The sequence below is a fragment of the Pelecanus crispus genome, chromosome 3 (genome assembly GCF_030463565.1).
Source record: "Pelecanus crispus isolate bPelCri1 chromosome 3, bPelCri1.pri, whole genome shotgun sequence".
Classification (NCBI taxonomy): Eukaryota; Metazoa; Chordata; class Aves; order Pelecaniformes; family Pelecanidae; genus Pelecanus; species Pelecanus crispus.
In genome coordinates, this window is record NC_134645.1 from 72142923 (window position 1) to 72152225 (window position 9303).

The window sequence follows — 9303 nt, forward strand, 5'->3', positions numbered from 1 at the left end:
AAGGGAGCTGTGGACAGGGAGGAGATCACTGCATGGGCCGAGCAGGTCGTGGGGATGAGGGAGCTGGTAGTTTGAAGGGAAGCTGAGGATGTTGGCCAGGGAGCAAGTAGAAAGATGAAAATATGGGAGACTCCTGCTTCAACTGCATTTTTGGCAGTTGTGGGACTGTCGTTGGCTTGGAGCACAGTACATGACTGGCACAAATAACTATTTGGAGGAACAAGGGAAAGGGAACACTGTATATTTCACATACAATTTGACCCACCATAATCAAATTTATTAATAATAACCAGCAAATAGCTGAGCGGTAATGAAATGATACAGAACATGTTCTGTGGAAATTTCTAGACAGCACCAAAACTCTCATGCTGAGTTCTGTAAAACACCACCCTTTTAAGGAGGAAAGAAGCCGTTTGAAAAACAGCCTTCCCATCTTCCCATCGGTCAGATGTAGCAGATGGATTCATTTATGGCAAAATCAATAGAACAAAGGAAGGAATTAAAAGTAATCAGGTAGCTGAGCACTAATACATCCAAGCAATAGAGTCAAGACAGCAAAGGAAGACATATTGCCAGTGACGGGGAGCTGAACAGGGAAAATGTCTGAGGGAGAGGGAGGAGAAGGAGAGGAATTTGTGGGAGAGAAACAGCAAAGCAGAGCTAGAGACGGACTCCCAGTCCTGGAGTTTCCCCAAGCAGCTCTGTTCAACAGCACCGCACAGGCACAGTATAGCTGCTCATACTGGGGAGCAAGCTTAGCTGACCTTGGCCATGAGACATGGTTAGGCAGATTCTCCTAGCAAAGTCTGCCTTGCATGGTGCTGGGCAGGCAGAAGACCTGGGGTCTGAAGGTACATCTACACACAGAGACCTAATGGGAATGCAGAGAAAAGTTTGAGAAAGACAGGTCCACTGAAGCCAAATAAAGATTGTAAGCAGTGAGGAGGGAAAGACAAGTAGCGTGCTAGTCTGATTTTTGAATCAGATGAAATAAAGTCTAGCTCCATGAACTGGCACTCAGTGATTCTTATATATAAGTTTTATATATATACATATATGGTACTCCATGATCCACGCAATGGAGAATTTCAGAACAAATTATCATAATGGTCTCTGCTGGCCTTACACTTTATGAATCTCTGAATTTATGAGTTTATATTTGAAAGTACAGACCTCTCTCATGCCCAGCAAGATACACTGTGGCTCCAGCAGCACTTCAATGGTGAGCCAAGTGGAAGCCACACAGGGAAAGTAAAGTCATGAACAACCAGGCAGTGGGGCTAGTGCAATCACTTTTTATGCTACTACTTAGGAAAAATCTTAAAGATTTCCCAGTATTTTTTCCATGCATGAAAAAAATAGATGCAAGATCCAGGTCTCAGCATGGGGACGAGTATGCAGGCCTGCCTGGGAAAGTTATGCTCTGCAGCTGGTCATTTCACACTGCTTACCTCACAGCTGCCACACAGTTTTGTCAGCACAGTGCTGCTTCCTGACTAGCTCACTCCATGAATCTTATCTACTGTCAGTGCATCATGCAGAGAGGATTTTGTTTATATACACACATGCACATGTGACACAGAGCTCCCTGGAGCTGTGTGCATTATAACCTGTGCTTTGACCTTTTCCCTTCGCTGGCTTTGATCAGACTGTGAGATTTTTGTTGAGGACTTGCTATATATGCAAAGTAGATTTCGGGCAGCGTGATAAGGATAAAGCAGTGGGATGCTAGCTGAACAAACAAACAAACAAGCAAACAAACCCCAAACCACTTCTAAAAATTGAATTTTGCTGTCACATGATTCTATTTTGGCTTCTGTTTGCAACATTTAATGATAACCACGCTGATGGCTGACCTTGAAGAGCCCGGCTGCAAATTCCCCTATTTAACTTTGCTGTGTTCCTCCAGGTCATCCCATAACCCTCTTTTCTCCCCTTCATATTTTCCCACATAGATCATTGCATTTGCAATTGTAATATTTAAAATCATAAACACTGAATTGTTTGCCTGCCTGCCTTGGAAACACTGCAGCCAGTCCACCCATGTGCACGTTCATCTGCTGTCCTTCCCTTCCACTCGAGCCACTTCTGAAGCTGCGTGCCGGTTGTCCTCAAGGATGCTTAGGGAGACCATGCTCTGCCTGAGGGAAGGGTGCCCTTAGCACAGCTTGGCGAGCGCACACATGAGCAGGGCCCCAGAGATGCCCCGGTCCCAGGAGGGCTTTGGGTCAGGGCTGGTGCCTGCTCAGCCATGGGATGCAAACCATAGCTAATTAGGGTCATTCATTCCATCCCGCAGGGAACCGGTTGTTTTTAAAGGGAACTACGTAGATCCTGGTCCCGCATGGAGCGTCTGTGGCCCCAGCCGGGGTCATTTGAGGTGTCAGTAGGGACATGGTTGCAGTTCACAAATGTGTCCCAGAATGAGCCAAAGGGAGAAGAGGGCCGTGGGAACACCCGTCCACCCTCCCCGGACACCCCTGTCCCTCCAGAAAAAGCCCTGGCAAGACAAAGGAAGCTGGGATCCCTCCCTCTTTTTTTTTTGTTGTTGGCTTGTATTTTTGTCACATTTGAGAGTCCTGGTTGGAAACGAGTTAAGCTCATTACACAAGCTAGTGTGAAAATAAAAGAGAAATTTCCTGCCCCATGTATGCCTCTGTCACTTCTCTATGAAGTGCTAGGTTTTCTGATGTGCTGTCTTCCTTTCTGTTGTTGGTTTTTTGTACAATAACATGCTTAAAAATCTCTGAACCTCCACTTAAATATAAACAGCAAATTAGATCTACCCAGATACAACTGTCCTTATGCCTTCAAACAAATTTGCAGTTAGAAACTAAACTCGAAGACATAGTTACCTTTAAATTTTACATTGCACATCTGAAAAAGCAGCGACTGCCCAGCTTTCTACAAATTATTTGTCTTGAATTTAATTCTCAAGTTATCATACATTGAAAATGAGGAATGGAGGAGAAAAAGTGCGAGGGAAAGCCTGACCAACACTTCACTATGTGCTCTGCAGTGATAGCTCCATCAGCCAAGAGGGCTGGCTTCCACTTAAGGACTCTGACCTGTAAGGGGTTATGTCACTGACGGGGATATTTCTTCTGGGCTAAAATGTTGGCATAAGAGGTATTATAGCTCATACTTAAAAGCAATAGCTCTGAGAAGGGCAAGTACCAGAGAGAATGGTTTTTAAAATCTCTGTTTTATTCCTAACACTTGCGCAATGACCGTATCCTGAAAGGGGTGGATTTTCTGTCTTTCTCAGGCCTGATTGATTTAGATCAGAATAGTTATTTGGTTTTCAAGAAAGAGTTATTGTTCCCATGTGCAGCGATTTTTATATGGCCAACAAAGCTTTGTGATGTTTCTAGCATATGGCATGAGTGCATTTACTTGACAGCTCACTTTATATTTAGTCCAGAAGCTTGGGTTAGAAGTGGGGAAACACAAGCAGTGATTAGAAACTCCTTAGCTCTCACCTGGCTCTTCTCACTGACTCCCTGTGTGGCTTGGGACACTGGGCTAGAGCAATTTTTAAAAACAGCCCCTGAGCAGGACTGCCAAGTTTCTGGCTAGTGTAAGACACTGTAGGCCTTCTCCTTACATTGCTGTAAAAAATCAATTTTTTTTTTTCTCCTGAAGTGTTCACCTAACAACTTAACAACCTAAAAGTTACTGGACATAAATGTCTATATCAGTTTCCCCATTTCTAAATGTGGTATGCTAATACTAATCTGCTTCATCAACATGGACCAAGAATCAGTTATTTAAAATCTGTGCAAGCCTTTGATGTTCACTTTGAATCAGTTCATACTCAGTCTCTCTTATTTTGATACAGAATTAACGTCAGGTTGAATCAGGATGTACATGCATAAAGAGACCTTCTTTTACTGGCAATCCAGAATGGTCTGATTTCAGCCCTGTTCTAATGGCAATTGATTGAAGCATTTACTGCAAGTCCAACAAGCCCCAGCTGCAAGACTCCTTGTGCAAATGTGCAGGTACTGTTGCCACTTACACCGAGTGGCCTTCATACAGGATTTCTAGACAGCTAGCAGACCGACAGCTCGATATCCAGCCAAACAAAGTGACAAGGCAGTAGGGAATTGCTAAAATCTACCACCAAAGCTTATAGAGCCACCAGGGGTAGAATAACCCCTGACTGTATCTGCAAAAGGAAATTCTTCCAGCATAATCTGTCTCTGAATAAAGCCACATTCTGGTGATTGCTTCGGATGACTTTACTCGCCCCAATCACAGGCATTCACTCTTTTTCAATCATTGTTGCTCTGCTGTGTCTGGAGGAAATGGCAGGGTTATGAAAGGGCTGCCCAGCTTCCTTACAGCAAAGCGTTAAGTGTCCAGAATTAGACCATTTCAGAAAAATGTGTCATAAAAACAATCCGCACCTCACAGGTGACCAGCCACATGGAAACACTGGCTGTTCTCAAGTATCTCAGGCACTCCCCAAGGCCGCCTTCTCTGGGTCCTCACCTGTCAGTGCTGAGGCGAAGAATGTTTTGCTGTGTTTCCAGCATTATCAACCTGTGCCCCAAATGGGAGGCGTATGGGGAGGTCTCTGGGTCTGTGCTCTCCTTACAAGTCATCGTGCTAGGCTCTGCTCCTTGATTGGGATTTTTGGTGAGCCTGTGATGAATGAAAGTCATCCCCCTCATCTATGTCACCACACAAATTGTACGCTTTCCACAGAGAAGATACTAAAGCAAATTTAAGCAGTAAACCTCTATGTGAGGACAATCAGTTGTATAATGTGGCATAAGGACTAATGCCAGATTGATCATCTGATGACAAGCAGCTCCTTTAGCAAGTATTGTCCTCCTACAGGCTGCCTACTGTTGTATTCCTAAAATTGCTAGGATCAACTTAAATCATTCAGACATGGGTGCTTCACAAGCAATTGCCAGTTTCTGAGTAAAATTTTCAGAATTACCTTTGTTACTAAGCCCTGTTGACTTTGAGTGGTACTTAAGATATCAAACACATGGTCAGGTTACTCAAACTTGTCCGGCCAGGAGTTACCAGAGGTTGTGCATAAGCTGAATGGCAGTAAATGTCTGTGTGCATACAAATGCAATGTAATTTGACCTAATTTAAACCTCTCATATTATGAGGTAAGTTCAGAGCTGCCACAGACTGAAAGCAGACACACCGGAGAGGTATTGCAGCTTAGTGGACACATGGTAACCTGCTATGCTGCAGGAGTTGGGTGGTTGATCTGGCCTCTTAGGTTCCAAAAGCCCTTTTGAAAATGGAACTTAGGTACTTCAAAAAAATTACACAAATCTCACTTGTATGTTGACAGCCTAAACTCAGCTTTGTGAGTGCCACGGTAGCTTTGGAGGAACTTTTAGAGATGGCTGCTACCAATAATCATAGCACTTGAGAGGAAAAGAAAAAAAAAGCTTTCAAAAATAAAAAGTAACTCTGACAGAGTTTCTCTTTCCCCGAACTGAAGGTACTACAGGACCTTGCAACTTACAGTGATTTCTGACTCCCATGCAGAACACAACAATTTCCCTCAGATAGTCACAGTGAGGAGATAGCTTGGTAGTGGAAAACTGAATTACTAAGTACTTAGCTTTATTTTCAGAGACGTTTCTAATGAATTTATCATGTAATTTCCATAACAAAGTGTGTAATTATTCCTCTTTTTTATTGTGGAGATTTAATACTGAGTAGTAGCCTCAGGTCTATTGCTAAACCACATGCTACAATAAAGCTGTTGTTTTGTTTTACTTTAATTCTTAGACCTAACAAAAGGACACCCTGGCAGAGCTTGTTTAAAGTGGAAAATTGGCTACATCCCTTGAAGCTCAAGAAAATATAATTTATTATACAGTCTTCTCAATGTCTTCATAAGCATTGTCCATTTTCTGGAAAACCGTGTCAATAAATCAGCCACTAATTGTTGTTTGAAGGTCAAGCTAAAGGATTTGTTTTTCTTGCAGTTGACTTCTGTAGGTGAAGAAACATTTGGCTTCATGGCTAGACATTCTTGGAATTAATTTTCCACCAGTTCTTATGCTACTGAATGTCAAATATTTCTGCCTTTGAAACTGTCACATCATTCTGAGGAGCTAAATCTAATTGCCACCTCTTTGAAACATTTCTTTGAGCATTTCTGTGGCTTCTTAATTTTTGTCTGTATTCTTTCCTTTTCTGCCTTTGGCACTCTTTTTTTTTTTTTTTTTTTTGGCTCCAAAGACCCTTCTGAATCTAAGTGCCTTGTTAGGAGCCAGGCTAAAAACAAAAATTGCAAGTGAAGCTTCACCGCTGTGTGCTGACTTTAGAAAAAGGTCTCACCTGCCCCGTTGGGCTGAGAGGGGGAGTGTGGTGGCTGGTGGAGAGGCAGCCACGAGAATTTGCTTCACAGATGCAATAGTCTGCATAGGAATAGATGTAGTGCATGACGAGAGAGAGACAAGTATTGACGGGGGCTGACGAGAGGGATACAGAGGAGAGACCAGCCCTGGAAAGCTGGCTGGCTGAGGGTTTCCAGGCTCTAGCTGTGGGCTGTGGGAGTGCTGTGGGAAGGGCTGTTGAGAATGGCAAGATGCCATGATGAGAGTCTAGCAGACGAGGTGACCTGGAGTCTGGGTGTCTTGAAAAGGAGCAAAGGTGACTACAAGGATGCAACTCTTCCCTGATTTCATCTCATACAAGGAGCTGCTGGAGCAAACTGCTGTATGTAGGACATTATCACAGTTTCTTTCCCATCGCGTGGGTTGAGTTATCGTATACGACTTGGCACCAGTCCCAGGGGACTGGCTGCACCAACGTGCTTGAAGCTCTGGCTATGCAGCCCATTTCTTTGCTCCCCATGGTGAGTCACGGTGGAAGGCTGCCACATTGCTCCCAGCATAGTGTGTGGTGCAGCATCCTTTCCGCTACGGCCACCGAGGCTCATCTCACCCACTATTAGATGCCAATAGACTTCTACACCTGGACTAGTTGTCTAAACTCACTCTATAGTTAATGGGGAGAAACAGACACATCTAAAATGCAGTTCCCCTCTTACTAAGGCAGACATCTTAAACAGGGCAGATGAATTGCTCTCCCAACATACCTATTTCTTTTCTTTGACTATAAAGGAAGTAGGCTCTGCAAGCCTCTAAAGTTAGTTTAGATGAATGCACTCTGCATATCTGTAATTCTTTTTATACAATGTCAACATGGGCAACATTTGTTGGGTTTTTGCTTCTTTCTACTATTTGTTCTTTTCCAGACCACTAACTCTTTTTCATATTTTGATCTCTTTGCCTTTATTATATGTATTATGCACAATGTCTGTTGCTTCTCTGTTGCCTTGTTCATTTACCAGATACCAGCAACATGATTAGGTGCCAGTTCCATCACAAAATATTCACTCTGAATTCACTGACTGAGCAAAAGTAGATCTTCCAGTGTAGATGTTGACATTTGGCCCGATTAATCCCACCTTAGGTGAGACTTCTTAGGTGCAGAGCCTGGAAGTTGCACAATGTTTTAGAAGCAGAGTGAAATTCTACATCTTTTCCTGAAGAACTAGTCTTCCAGCTGAGAGAGGCAATCAAAATAGCAAGGACTATTTTGTCTAGCAGCAGATTGGGAACAGATGATTTCAGAACAGAACTGAATTTTGAACAGGAGTGTTTGGATGTGTTGGATGGAAAAGAAAATCTGGGTCTATTCTTCTAAGGAAGGAAATGAAATCTTTTCACATAGACAGGAGAAAAGACTAAAATGAGAGAAAGAAGGAGGATTAAGAATGTAAGAAATGAATGAGGGCAGTTTGGGGAGGGCATCTGTAAATCTCTCTCATCTCCTGCTCTGCTACAATCAGACCCAATTTTAGAAATGCCTGATGGTGCCCTCCTTCCCCGTGCCACCTCTTCCCGCAGGCAGCTCATGGTGTCACAGTATTGCCCCTGCCCACATCCCTGAGGAGAGGGCCGGCCTCCAACAGCAGCCAAGGTGGAGGGGTGGGAGGGAAGGACTGCACGGAGAGATGTGAAGAAACTGTTCAGCTCTGTTCTGACGGGAGGGGTTTGTACCCTACTGAGATCTAGAAAAACAAGTGGAAATTGTAGCCATAAGTTTTGAATAAATAAAATAAATATTGGGAAAAAAAAACACAAAACAGTTCTGCACTTCTAAGGAGAAAATAATATTTGATTAAAAGACAAAACATGTATGGGGTAACTTTTTCATTTCCTGTTCATGATGAAGGTATTACTGACATTATTTAAGCTGTGTTGAAGACATATAACGAGAGTCTAAGCAGATATAAATGTTCTTTTGGAATGTTATTTATAGTTCCTTGGTACCCAATGCCAAACGTTAATAAGGTTTATGAGAAACCAGTGGAGACTGTAAATTGCTAGACTTCTAATTTAAATCATGTTGCTGACTCCATTTGTTTCCTACACATTGATCTGACATTCAGATAAATCTGATAAAATTCTCCAAGTTGGAGAGAGATTTGTTTTCTGTCAGTGGGAATCTAACTATTAGAAAGACAAGGAGTGAGGTTATTGGGAACAAAGCCACAAGCAGTAATATACCATACTTGAATACTTCTTTTTTATTTATTTAAATGTTACGGTATTTGATAAATTGCTTATGCAGCCATTTAACTGACTCTTCTGGAAAGTGTTTATTTGCAGTCACCTCAGTGTCAGCAGTGAAATGAGCTGGGACTGAAATTTCATTAAGAAAGTCATATTTCATTATTATGGCCCCAGCGATCATCACTCTGTATACATTAAGTACGAAACCTATAGAAAGTTTAAATAATAATAGTACAGCTATGGCAAAAAATGGGCACGAGCCAGACAGGATATTCACTGTTAACGCACTGGCCATACCAACAGCTTGGGCTCTTGTGGGACAAATAGCTGAAAGAGTATGTGGGTCTTAAACTTTGAATTTCCTTTGATTTGCCCATTTCAAATTGCAGCCTTAATTTCCTTCAGTGCAAAGAAAACCTCAAGGTACTTGCTCTGTGCCAAATTGAGCCCTCCTGCTGTAAAACCTGAAGGAGAAGGCCAAAAAGGGAGGGAAAAGTTACAGGGATCCTTGTTAGGATGTCTCCTCTGAATGCTTCCCTTGGGACAGAAGGTGGTTTCCCTCCTGTTAAAAGTAAGGTTACAGAGGTGTGTCAGTCCCCTGTCCTCTGGACATCCACAAGGTCCAAGCCAGGGGCTGGTGCCCTCCTGCTTTTGAAATGCCCGCCATTTTAGAGCAGCTAAATTCAGCCTTTTCCCAAACTGCACTGTAATGTGTGCCTACAAACCAGCT